This window comes from Pavona decussata, unplaced genomic scaffold (genome assembly GCF_977016875.1).
Source record: "Pavona decussata unplaced genomic scaffold, jaPavDecu1.1 SCAFFOLD_220, whole genome shotgun sequence".
NCBI lineage: Eukaryota > Metazoa > Cnidaria > Anthozoa > Scleractinia > Agariciidae > Pavona > Pavona decussata.
The window spans coordinates 391687-405548 of record NW_028145625.1 but is presented as its reverse complement, the minus strand read 5'-3'; the positions used below and the strand labels follow the sequence as shown (position 1 = coordinate 405548).

General features: G+C 40.2%; 1 protein-coding gene, 1 long non-coding RNA gene and 1 pseudogene across 2 annotated transcripts in view; 1 reads left to right on the top strand and 2 right to left on the bottom strand.

The window, feature by feature from the left end:
* The window catches only part of LOC146459316 (uncharacterized), a 329226-nt gene that overhangs the window by 184976 nt on the left and 130388 nt on the right, over positions 1–13862 (bottom strand). The gene's annotated exons all lie outside the window — the stretch shown is intronic.
* Positions 5899–11311, bottom strand: LOC146459325 (uncharacterized; annotated as a pseudogene).
* Positions 13825–13862, top strand: part of LOC146459322 (uncharacterized) — a 49040-nt gene continuing 49002 nt past the window's right edge. Inside the window, exon 1 of the long non-coding RNA XR_014857967.1 lies at positions 13825–13849. This is a non-coding gene — a long non-coding RNA (uncharacterized LOC146459322). The remainder of the gene's footprint in view (positions 13850–13862) is intronic.

Genomic DNA, 13862 nt, shown 5'->3' with positions numbered 1-13862 from the left:
ATCATCGCTTGCTAGCAAAAGAGAATGAACTTTACATCAAAGTAAACAGCATCTTGCCTAAGTCACTCGCTGATTCACTCTGCGTAAAAGGCTCCAGACTTGCTTACCTGTGTGGGTTACCCAAGACACACAAGCCTAAACTGTCTATAGTTGCGGTTACATTAGACCCTTTACCCACGGGAAAGTGAGACCTTACCCAGGGGAAGTCTGTGTTTTGTGTGTAGCCTCTATTCCCACAGAAAAGAAAAAAAAAGAACAAAAGAATTACCCATGACGTTTCCCGAACCAAGTCGTAGGGTTTAGCAGTGGTTTATCTAACCACAAGAGTAGTTCAACCAATCGGGTGGAAGAAAATAGTAAATCCGGAAACCGCAGCACATGCTGGGCACATTTTTGTGGTGTTGCGCTGATAAACAGATAAACTCAAAAGTAGCCCGAGACACTCGGAAGTTTTCTTTCGACCAGTGATCGAGAGCTCTGTTGTTTAAAAGCTCCTGAAACCAGTTCTGAGGACGAGGGAATACCCAAGCACGTCTTGGCCGGCGAGCAACTTGCAGGCGACGAGTTCTATAAAACAAATACAGCATCTGAAGAGATTGTAGAAATTGTAATCGCAGACGCCTTCTCCGCATTCTTCTTAAACACGAAGTTTTGGATCGTTAAATCAACCGGGTATTGCCGTATAAGAAGCAGAAGAACGACCGCAAGCAAACCATGCGTTTAGCAGTTTGCAATTTCCATGATGAATTAAATTTCATTGCCAGATCAAAAGCTGACCTCGGGTAATTATTTGCAATGTAACCGGAGGATTAAACCTGACCAGAAACCCAAACCGATCCCAACCCAAGGCAATTACCCACAGGGTTACCTTGGGCAGAAGGCGAGTGTAACCGCAACTTATGAGACCAATATTATCCGCAACTGGGACCTACAACTACCCTCTTGCAAAATGACAGGAAGAGAAGTTAAAGCCACTGTCAACTAATGCGTACACCATCTGCGATATCTTCCAATTGTCCCAAGACATCAGAAACACCTCTGTTGATGCTGATAATATACTGGTATCATATGACGTAACCGCTCTGTTCACAAATGTCCCCGCTCACGAAACCATCACAATACTTGTAGAGAAAGCTTTCAGTGAAAACTGTTTCAATGACACTTACGATCTAAAACTCGCCAAAGACCAGCTTAGGGATCTGCTTGAGCTTGCAACTACAAACTAACTTTTTCAACTGAATGGCACGCTTTACGAGCAGGTAGAAGGCGTGGCTATGGGTTCCCCCCTGGGACCATTATTAGCCAACACGTTCATGTGCTCTGTAGAGGAAAAACTGGAAGAGAAAGACGAGCTCCCCTCTTTCTATAAGGAATACGTGGACGACACCTTGACCATCATGCCTGACCTCAACGAAGATAACATTTTTCCTGGACAAACTGAACTCTTGCCACAGAAACTTGAAATTCACCATGGAGATAGCTGAACAGAATGTCATCCCTTTTGTTGGTATGAAAATTACCAAAAGTGGCAACAGGCTCGAAGTCCACAAACACTGGCTTACTTCTACACTACCACAGCCACGTGGAAAAACTTTACAAAGACTGCTTACTCACCACTATGATCCATCGTGCACATCAGCTGTCATCTACCCCTACTGCGCTTTCTGATGAGTGCAACAAGCTCCGTTCCTGCGTTCCTCAAACTCGACCACCCAATTAATTTGATCAATTCAGCGATCAACAAGTTTTTTTCGATGCAGACAGGAATACAATGGATGGCAGCTCTACCATCATAGTCCCACTACCACTTAAAGATCAGCAATCAGCTAACTCCGTCAAGAAGCAAATGCAAAATTTGAGCACCAACATTGGAGTCCAATTTAAACCCGTCTTTCCGTCTAAGAAGATTGGCCAAATTCTCGCTCTAAAAGAGAAAAAGCCCCTATTGTCAACAATCAATGCGTGGTCTACAAATTTGAATGTGATCTGTGCGACGCAGATTATGTCGGGTACACCGCCCGTCATTTACACCAGCGCATTAATGAACACAAATATTCTGCAATCGGGAGGCACCTTGAGCAACACGGTCTATCGAAGGCTGATTTCGTCGACAAGCAATTCTCTGTTCTAAAGAAATGTAGATCAAAGTTCGATTGCCTAATCTTTGAGATGTTATTCATTAGGAATTGAACCCTGAGTTAAATACTCAGAAAGACTCTATTCGCGCCAAACTCTTGACATGACTCTGCGTGGGAATACTTCATTATAATCACATATTTTCGCTTTTATTTGTCTCTTAGGAATTCTTTTGCATAATATTCGTTTTCATTTCATTTCATCGTTGACTTGATAATGACTTTAAGCGAACGTCGAAACGTCGCCGAATTTTAAACTTTTAAACCAAGATGGTTTTAAATTTTTTAAAGTTTCCCACATTATCGCAATTTTTTATAGTTAAATTGTTCAACAAATCTCTTTTCTACGTATTAATAATATAATTTTAATAATCAGGGGACTTACAACATTTTTTCGTTAAACGCAAAAGTTCAGCTCATGCCACCATGGAAAATTGATTAATGACGTTAAGGGAGCGAAATTAGGCCGCTAAATTGGAGGGTAGGGTTCTGCTTCTAAAACTTTCAGCTACAATAGAACCCCGGTAACTCGAACTCGGATAACTCGAAAACCCCACTAACTAGAACTAAATTTCGTTTCCCTTCATCAAAATATACCCCGATGACTCGAATTTCTGGTTCTTATAATTCGCCGCGGATGCCCATTGAGATATCCCATTAGCTTTTCTTATCGTGTGATCGAATTCTAACACTAGATCAAAGACTGAAGCAATTTGATTTTAATTAGTGCAGCGAACAGATAACAAAATGTATTTATAAGTTTAATTTGCACTGTATTGTATACCGAAGTGCTGAAAATCAACAAACTCTTAATTATAAAGCTGGAAAATTGAATATATTAATCGATCCCGATAACTCGAAACCCCGCTAACTCAAACAGTTTTTCGTTTCCCTTCAGAGTTCGAGTTACCGGGGTTCTACTGTAAGTAAATCGGAACAGATCAAACTGTGTTAACGTTCATTGAATCCCTTTTATAGAACTGAAAGCTTTCTAAGAAAAAAAAAAAAAGATGACATCTTAAACAACTTTCCAGTTAAATATTTTCATTCCCCAGGCCCCTGATAATTGAGTTCTAGCGACATATTCACAAGACTTGCTAAAAACCGAATTGGTGAATGGAGTAAGTGTTTTTCCGGATGTGAGGGGTTTTTCTTAATAAAATGATTTTATTTATGTTACCGTCCAAGTATTTAGCACGGAATTGCTTATTGAGGACACTAAACGTGGTTGTCCTTTTGTGGTGATCGTTGACGAGACGTGGTTTACCTTAATTAAGATATTAACATACACCACTGAGCTTAAAGTCTTCAATCGGGATTCTATAGACATTGTCATTTTATAGGAGAAAAAAAAAATGTTCCGACGGAAATATTAAACTGCGTTTAGATCATTTTTTAATTAAACAGCAACTTTCAATAGGATTGTGTCCTAGAGTGATGTTGCCGAGTGAACTATATCCTGAGTAGAAATCTGGAACGAATTGTCACTTTCTTTTTAATATAAAAATGTCACAGACATGTAAAGTGTAGAGTGGTCGTTTCGGACGAGACGCTAGTAGACTCATTAACACCAAAGGTAGATAATTGATCCATGTATATTATCAGCACAAATTTCAAACAGATTCAACTAATTAAACTGCCAGAAATCGGAAATTGATTTCTTTTAAGGAAATTGATATCATAGATCCTGGTACACAACGTTGGTTTGACAAACGCCTCAGATGGCAGAACAGTTATTATCAATACGGCGTTTTTAACCAGGGCTCTTTGTATGCATATCTTGTTAGATTGTTGATTTTAGTTTCATTCGCTGTTTTCCTTATTACGCTTCCGAGGAGGAATAAGATGCCAATATTCAGCCGTTAAAGCTTTGTCTCTGATTTATGAAACTTGTCATGCGACATATCTAGGGATCATTTCTCGAAACCGTTTGGTTTGTAAAGAATGCAAGCTTATTTTTAATCTTGAAGAAGCTAGAGTTTCAGAGTTTCAGTTTCAGCAACTCTTGCGCATCTTTCGTGCTCTCCAAACGTCCCGCGTACAAAAAAATATTGATTTAAATACTAGTCAAAATACCCTTCACATTTTTTTCTCGTTTGAGTAGCTTGATTTCAATAGGGTTTTTTTTTTCGGGGGGGGGGGGGGGGGTATTCAAAACAATTTGAATTCATTTCATTTTTTATAAGATTGCCCAAGTTACTCTTCTTTAAGAGATATGTTCTTTTCTAAAATAGAACCTAGCCTTCCATTTACACGACTATTAGTAAAAGAAACTTTATTATCGCATATAATGAACTCAACAGACTATTTTATAAACACTCAATTAATTTCATTTGTTTCCTCGTGCTTCGAATTGAGAGATAAACATCTCTTCGGAATGATTGCTTCTACTGTATGAAAAGTTTAAAATAAGCAAAGACTTCAGTTACTTTATTTTATTTTAAGTTATCTTAGGTATTAGTTAACGAATCAATAATTAGCTATGAATAGGTTTTGCAATACTGTATTTGTTATAGTCATGCAAATAAAGCTTCTTATTGTTGTTGTTGTTATTTGAAGATTGGTGAAAGTTCCCATGTGACCCAGCCAAGTATAGTTGGAAATTCCGCATGGAATTTTTTGAGGGTTTAATTTTGGTCTAGGGGTTTTTGATGTTTTGTTTGAAGCTCTGTGGGTTTTCTTTTGTGGGGGGGGGGGGGGGGGGGTCTTGATTTTTGACACCATTTGATCATCCCTATCACTTGAAATCGAGAAGCCCCCCCCCCCCCCCCCCCCCCGGTTCAGGGCAAAAATTTTCACCCAAAATAATTGTGGTATAGATGGTGCATTTGTTGTGGCATGAAATTTAATTTGGTATCAAATTCTTTCATACCAGTATGAAATTTATTTCCTTTCTCTCCAATGAATAATTTGGGTAAAGAGACAAGGAAGATAAATTTCATATTGGTATGGAATAATTTCATACCAAAGTAAATTTCATATCACAACACATCAGCATTTCAATTGCCTCAATGTATCTCATCATTGTTAATAGAGCGAAATGGTTATGAAACCTAACAGAGTTCTAATTCTTTTTTATACGTTTTTGTTTGTTATTTTGGGGGTTGACCGTGAACATTAAACAATAGAAGGTTGCGCGTGTTCATGCAACTGACCAATAAACACATTGTGGTTATGTAATTCATGAAAAGTACTCGAGTGGACCTTCCAACATAAATCTTGGCCTCATTGTTTTGCTCCTTTGATGTTTGCCAGGCTTCATAACCGTTTCCCTATATTAACTGTGATCTCAGTTGTTGCCAAACCCTGTTGATTTGCAGTCAATGTTCTACTCTCTGCGTCTCAGCCCTGATACAGGCGCACACACACACACATGCACGCATACCAAAATATTTTTATTGCTTGTATGTAATGCTACAATAATGCTATCAAAATGACGAAGTGTCTGGTCATCACAAAATGTTTAGTGGTAGTTCATATGCTTGTTGTGTCAGTTTTCAGAAAGGCTGAAACTTTTGCAATTCACTCTTGTGGTGCTAATCCACTTGTTTAATGATGCTAAGTCTAACCCCTAATTAAGCTCTCCTGGAGCTTGGCGAAAACACAATATTCTCTTGTTGGTCCAAGGTTGAAGTAAAACACCTTCCCTTTCAGGTGTAGTTAATCCACAAGGCACCTGAAGTCAGATTCCTGCTTCTGAACTTTATGATGGCCTCCTGGAGTTTCCACAATCAAGTCCTTATCTATGGTGTTGATCAGTTGCTCAACATGACCAATGGACTTGCTGAATCGTTTGGCCGCATCTCCTGTGATCTTTGGCGCAAGATGCTTCAGGAGCTCTTTTGTTAAATGGATCAAATGTTCCATTCTGATATCTATTAAAATGTTGTTGCCTGGACCTCCCTTGTTGTTAACTGTTCGGTTCCACTATAAAACCAATCTCAGCTTCTCTTGGACTTAGTATTGGAATTATGGAGGCTTGCAGGCGTAAGGCTGCTAGAGCATATTTGTTGTGATTACGGACTTGGTAAACTAAGACGGCCAATTTTCAACAACGGGTTATACGTTCCCCATCCCTTTCCTTCACTGCATCATCAAAGTTTCGCAGAAAGAGACCCATGCAAAAGCGCAAGGTCGCATACCTATAGATATCGTCTCTTGGTTTCTCTTTATGTTCACAATCACTTCCTGTGTTATCACATAGGCCAGGTTTCTCGTTCTCTCTTAAATTCACACTTGACGCCGGGTGCATTCTGTTTTCGTGGTTTAGTCTTCACTTTGTATATTTGTATTGCTTTCCACAAATCCTACAGGCATACACCACAGGTTCTTTAGGACGGTTGGAAATGAAAGGCTAAGCTCAGTTCCATTAAATCAGGGGCACCCAACGACAGCTTTCTCCCAGATCCTTTGAAACGCTATTTTAGGCTATCTGGAGTGCTCTTAAGCTCTGTGGGTTCATTTTGGGCAGCGCTATAATATTTTTATTTGTTCAGTCATTCTAGGGGAACTTGAGTCTTTTCGAAATTACTAGGCCATCTTTTCAGTAAAAACCAGTGATAAACTGTGTTTGCAAGGACCACCGTGACAAAATAAAAGTACCGGATCCTGTAGTGAAGAATCTAATCGGCAAACAAATTTTGTAAAGCAAATAATATTGACGATCACACTAAACGTTTTTTAATACTGACTGATCCCAAACCCGGACCATTTTACATACTACCCAAAATACACAAACAAGGTAACCCCGGACGTCCCATTGTTTCCAGTAACTCTCACCCTACAGAACGCATCTCCCAGTTCGTAGACTATCACCTCAAACCTCTGGTGCAGACTACACAATCCTTCATAAAAGACACTACACACTTCATTAACAAACTCCAACAACTCGGACAATTACCCAATAACGCCATTCTTGTCACTCTGGACGTTTCTTCTCTCTACACCAACATACCTTACAACGAAGGCATCAACGCGTGTCGAAACTTCCTCGAAACACGTAACCGCACCCCTTCTACCATAAGTTCCGAAACTTTATGTGACCTCATACGCATGATCCTTACCATGAACAATTTTACGTTCAACGACAAACACTATCTACAGACTCACGGAACTGCTATGGGAACCAGAATGGCTCCTTCTTACGCCAATTTGTTTCTCGCCAAATTTGAGACGGACGCATTACTACGTGCTCCATTTCAACCATACATATGGTGGCGCTTCATAGACGACATCTTCATGATATGGACACACTCTCTCGACGACCTCCAAACCTTCACTACTTATCTCAATAACATTCACCCCACTTTAAATTTACATCCAATTATTCTCTAACATCTATACCCTTTCTGGACGTCAGTGTGTCTCTCTATAACGGCACTATCACTACCGACTTTTACACTAAGCCTACTGACAAACATCAATACTTGTTACAATCTTCATGTCATCCTAGACACACTAAGAGAGCCATTCCATTCAGCTTAGCTCTCAGACCTCGACGCATTTGTTCTTCAGACGAAACTTTTAAACTCCGAACAAACGAACTCAGAACCTATCTCAACAAACGGGGATACAATCTTTCATTCCTCAACCAAGAAATAGGACGTGTTAACGGCATCCCACGATCCGACGCTATAGCTACGAAAGACACCTCCGACACCAACCAACCTATACGAGTACCCCTTGTCGTCAACTACAATCCAGCCCTTCGCTCTGTATCATCCATTATTCACAAACACTTCAAGATCCTATCTTCATCTCCTCGCTGCGCAAACGTTTTCAAAGCCACACCTCTTGTTGCCTTCCGACGGACCAACAACCTGAGTGATTTACTAGTTAGCGCCAAACTACGTAATCCCACACAAAACAACCTACCCCATGGATCTTTTCGATGTGGGGACAACTGTTTAACTTGCAACTACATAACAGACGGACGTACCAGCTACACATTTCATTCTACCGGCAAAAATAGACATATTACTCATCATATAGACTGTAACTCTAAAAACGTTATTTACATGGTACACTGCAACCGCTGCCACAAACAATACATAGGAGAAACAAAACGACGACTTAAAGACCGTTTTAACGAACACCGTTGACCAGTCGACAAACAAACAAACAGTTCCAAACCCACCACAGTTTCAGAACATTTTCTTTCTAACGACCATAACGCTTCTGACATGCTACTAATTCCTCGCGAACTCATCAAATCTAATCGTGACAGTGTACGCAAAGCTAGAGAGGCATACCTCATCGACAGAGGTCAAACTATTGAACCCTTAGGTCTTAACAGGAGAGATGAGACATGAACATTTTTCCCGTCTTTCATCTTCCTAAGCTATGTAATTAACTCATTGCTACGTATTTTGTTTTCGTCTACCCCGTTGAAACGTTAGCTTACACCTATTTACCAGTTGTATTTTAAAATTTCAAATTGTAACGTTTTTGTTTATGTAACTTTAGCCTTTTTTTCAGGTATCTATTGTAACTGTTTAATCTGTAACGTATCTTGCCACAGGGTCAGAAAATCTTAGCTGACCTTTTAAGGACCGATCGTTTATTACGTCCTAGGGAAGGGGGGGGGGGGGGGGGGGTGGTTTTCTAAAAAATCGAGTGTATGAAAATTTTACCCCCCAAAAATATTTTCAAACAAAAGATTTACCCCCCACTGCAATGACAGTTTGCCCCCCCCCCCCCCCCCCCACCCCCTATGGTTGGCCTGGTGGTTGAATTGTTAAGAAGGTCCTGGGCACAACGCTCGGTTACGTTGTATTCAATACAAGGCTACCAAAATATGTGCGCAAGTCGCTAGCTTTGAATCTGAACTGGCAAGAGAAACGATTAGAAGTTAGACTAAATTCAAATAAGGGAACGTACCTTAGATCATCTCTTCAATGTCTTGATAATAACGATGTCTTGTTATTGCTGAAGTCTATTCTTCAGTCGTCAAAAGAAGGTACACGGAAGGTCAACGCAGCTCGGGGTTTCAGAGCAGTACAGGAGCATTTGATGTATGGATTTGGACATATAGATTTTGAACAAGCCTACCATCTCTATTCGTCTTTTAGTCATTTTTTTGGCCCAGATAAACAAGCCTTCAGAGATAAACTGCTTGATGGAATACACGGTTTGCCTCTCGATGTCATTACTCAACCTATTATGTGCAAAAGATCTTTGTCGTTCTGAAGAATAGTAGCGATATGGAGAAGTTTCTAGTCGATTTTACTTACTCTAGGATTGATGACAAGAATAATTGCTAAATACATGTAGTTGGTAACTTTTGTATGTCTTAAAATTTTACCCCCCTCACTTTTCGTACAAGGTAAAAAATTACCCCCTAAAAAGAGCTCGTTTAAAAAAATTACCCCCCCCCCCCCCCCCCAGAACGTAATAAATGATCGGTCCCTTATCGGCACCCGAAACGACATTTTTATCAATCCGAAAACACCAGAACTTAAATTTCCCATATCACGAAGGTTCTAGGTAAAAATTCCATTAAGAAAATTGTAGGAGATTAAGGGTCTTTCCGAACAGATAATTTACCGAAACGATCTAGATCTTTTGGTTGCCTCTGATAAATTATCAAACTCGAGTTACAAACTCTGCAAAAATCGTCGACGGATGAGCAAACAATTTTAATCGTCGTAATTATCCTCTCGACATTTTTCCAGCGTACCGATAATTTCACTGCTCGCTGCAGTACGTGCAGCACGTGCGATTGTTTATCGCGATTGGATGTCAGAAATGCCAAAAATGATAACAACCAGACACCATGTCTCCCTGCCCATCGAAAACCCGTTTGGTGGATTATCTGATACACGAAACAGCATGGAAATGAGGTTCAGTGCGACCAGAGGTTATTTTTTCCTCTCGGCGCTTCGCGCCTAGCTGCAGCGGCTTCGCCGCGTAATTTCCCTCCTTCAAACGAAAAAAACAACCTCTGGCACCCAGGGTATCATTGTTTAATATTAGTTGTTATTCAAAGCAAGATTTATGGGACAATTTCATCTTGATTGTATTATTCATGCTAGAGTTAAATGTTGTTGTGCCGGTCAATTAGTGTTAAGTATCAATTATCACGTCTATTCAATTGTCAATTTGTTTGCATTGGTTACATGTCGCTTAGAAATTGCTAATTTGTGGTGGGGGGAGAGGAGAACTAATTCGAGCGTTTACGTAGCCTGCGTAGGTGGCGGCTTTTTGTTGGAGGGCCAAAACGAGTGGCGAAGCCGCTCATTGACGCGGCTCTCGCCCCATTTTCCCCGCAGCTGCACCATTCGTTTTTGCCCGGCTTTCCCGCCCACCAACAAAAAGCGCCAGCTACGCAGGCTAGCATTTACGGTAAGTTGAAAGAACTCAGGCGTATCTTAACGGAGCCTTGACACCTGCCTTGCATTATGTCTTTTTTGCTACCACGAGGAGTTGATGCAATGTTTTGTGGTACGGCTGGCCTTTCCTGTCGGGGAACATTAATGAAACCCAGCTTTAATGAAATTGTGTCGTGCAGAAGATCTTGGACAAACTGGAACGGCTTTTCTTCATATACGGCCTTGACGATCTACTGCTTCTGTAGCTTTGGATAGACGCATTTGAGCGCTGTTCTCCAGACATGGTGGTTACCACCCCTCTACCTACATTACAGTTGTGATCAATAATAGCAAGCTGCCTTCTGCTCTTAATGCCATTGTAAGAATAGTATTGATTCTTCTGTACATGGAATACTTCCAAACATCCGGTCTCAATAAAATCCGCTAGGACAGAGACATCCTTGAGGAGTTTTGCTTTCCATACCGCTTCCTTCAAGGCAATGTGAGCAGGCCGAGGAGATCCAATTGGAAGCCATACCATTTTTCCTCCTCTGCTCGTTTGTCAGTTCTTTGGCTCGCACGCAGAGAACAACCCAAAATACGGCCATTCATGGATTCAGCCACGGATACACAACTGACTCCCATTTTTCCTGACAAAGTAGCTCATCCCCGTCCGATATGTTGCTGCGCACCACCAAAGGTGATTAACAACAGATGCATCCACGGCGCTAAGTCTGAGCACTCTTTTATTTTAGAAGCAGCAACAAGATCTTTGAGGACGGACTTTGCCAAATGCCATGGGTCAAATCTGTGTTTGATGATGGTCTTGTCATTTCTCATCATCATAGAAGCCACTTGGATGTGCCGTCATCATGTATTACATAAAAAAGGAATGTTTATTTACCGAAATGCCTATGTCAATTAAATTTACGTACTTATCACTTTGTACTGTGCAACCGAGCGCAATTGTTTGTGTAAGGGAAGTTGTCCTCTACTAGGGACAAAACGATGCATAGGGTATGTAGGATTCAAACGTGAACATTCCTTTCACTTTAGATTTTTCTTGCTTATTATGCTTATTATGTATTCCCCAGGCGCTGCATGTTTTAGTCGCCTTTGCTTGTACTTAAGGTTTTTGGCGCCTCAACCACTCGTTATAATTTTCTCGTTGTCAACGCTCTTCGTCAGATCGATTTCCTCAAAACTTCTCATCCTTCTACGCTCGATTCATTTTTTGGCTCTGTTCTGGAAAACATTTGTAAGTGCGCAGTTTGTCAATAGTTATTTCTTGTCTTTTTTCCTGCTAATTATTTATGTTATTTCTTGCTTTAGTGGAACCATCTCAATCATCATCGTTTACTCAACTCTTCAACAATTCACCGTTCTTGGCTTTCGCCAGAACCAAAGCTCGGTATGACCAGCTGTGCACACGGTAGTGACACAAATTAGGCTTCCTCTTTGCTTTAGATAAGCTTTTTTCACAACATCACCAAAATTTTGGCAAATCTGAAACAACTTCTTCAAACAGCTACCAAACACAATTGACTTGCTCTCGTTGCTCGATTGTTCGTTGTCTTCAAGCCAATTGCTTCTTGGATCCTCAGAGTATTCTTTGTTTTCATTCCTCAAAATCGGGAAGCCATTCTTCGTCGAGGTAGGGCGTTAATGCCCGTGGAAGAAATGTATATTGAAATGGAAGAAAATTTAAAGATTTTATAAGGCAGTAAGCAGATCTGCATTGCTTTGAAATACAAAGGCGTTGCTAAATGTCTTTTCGGCATTCCTACACCGAAAAAAAATAGTTGAGTCTGGTTGAATGTATCATTGAGTGTCTTCGGTGAGCGAAAAACTATCATACAGTGTACATGTTTGGGAACATGTGGGAGTTTCAACAGTTATGAGCAACATAAAGACGTTTACTCCCATTGGAGAGTAGATTACGACCCAGAATTCATTCTCCCTTGGAAGAAAAAAAATTATTAAAATAATTTCATTATTGCTTTATTCAACCCTTAGGCACTAGCTGGAAAAGGGGGGGGGGGGGGGGGGGGAAGAGATTAAACTAAAAGCATACTTATATTTTCAATTATCTATTAACATTTTCCTGGCATATTTTCCCCGGAATATTGCTTATACTTGGGGGAAGTAAACATCAATAGATAATTCAATTGGCTCACTGACCTTAATTGGGATGTTAAATGACAAGATGAGTGCCCCTCTTCAGCCTAAATCTGTTTTATCAATCACATTACTTTTTGAAATTTACAGAGAACTTATAATGAATTATTTCCTTGCACAATAATATGCCAGTGGTCAACCAAATAATCAAAAGAATTAGGCTTCCTTTTGTAATGTTATTTGTGCTATTATATTGTTGACCACAACCATACGGTACAACCAGCTGTGGGTTACTCTCTCGCTCAATACCTTTGGTTTTATTCAATGCTCCTCCAACGTCAAGAATTTTTTAGGCATCTTATTCAAAGCAACTTACAAGCATGATATCAAAGTGTGACCAGCGTCGATTTCCGACAAAGTTTTTGAGCCGCTGGGACTCCCGGTATGTGGATGGGTCGTTTTTGTAAAAAGGTCAACAAAACTGAAATTGTTTGAAAAAAGTATCGATAAACAACCACCATATACACATCAGCATTTGTTAACCTTTAACTGACCAATATTTCGTTACAGTAAAATAAAGCTATAGAGCATTGGCCGCAAACAACCACTGATGCATGAGGATGGGACGTTTATCAAAAAATCGTTAAAACTGGAACTGCTTGAAAAAGTATTGAAAACAACTCCCTTTTATACATCTGCATATAATTAAGGCATAACTTAAATAGTATTTGCAATCAGTAAAATAGTGGTTTTGTGTCTGATACAACTCGCACATCACATAGTCTCATAACAGTTTACAATTCTTCCGTTGGGTGAATTTTGCGCTTTGGCACATTAAGCACAAACACCTACTGATGCTTGGAGCGTATAACTGTTAAAGAATGAAAATAGACCTTCGTTTTAAGCATACTCAATACAAAAAGACGTGTTAGCTATTGACGTCCTTCGCTCCAGGTCAATTAATAAAATGCCAATCTTTTCATATTTGGTGACAAGAATGCAGCTGATCAGAAGCGGTGAGGTCGAGTTAACGATTTGATGGGCTAGGCTAGATTAGGCCCACAGTTAGATTCGCGCGCCCGAGAAGAACTAAAGATTCGGAGCTCACTGAAACTAAACTGCTTTGCACGTTCTTCAAAGTATTACTCAAGAATTGATTCAAAGCGTCTCTTTTATCCTGTTGCCTTTGTTGCTGCATGTGATATGCGTTCTTGTGGACCAGGGGGAGGCTTTTGTACTGTGGCCGCCAAGAAGAAAGAGATGAAGATGTTTCAGAAGGCTGAAAAGGTGTTGAAGGAGA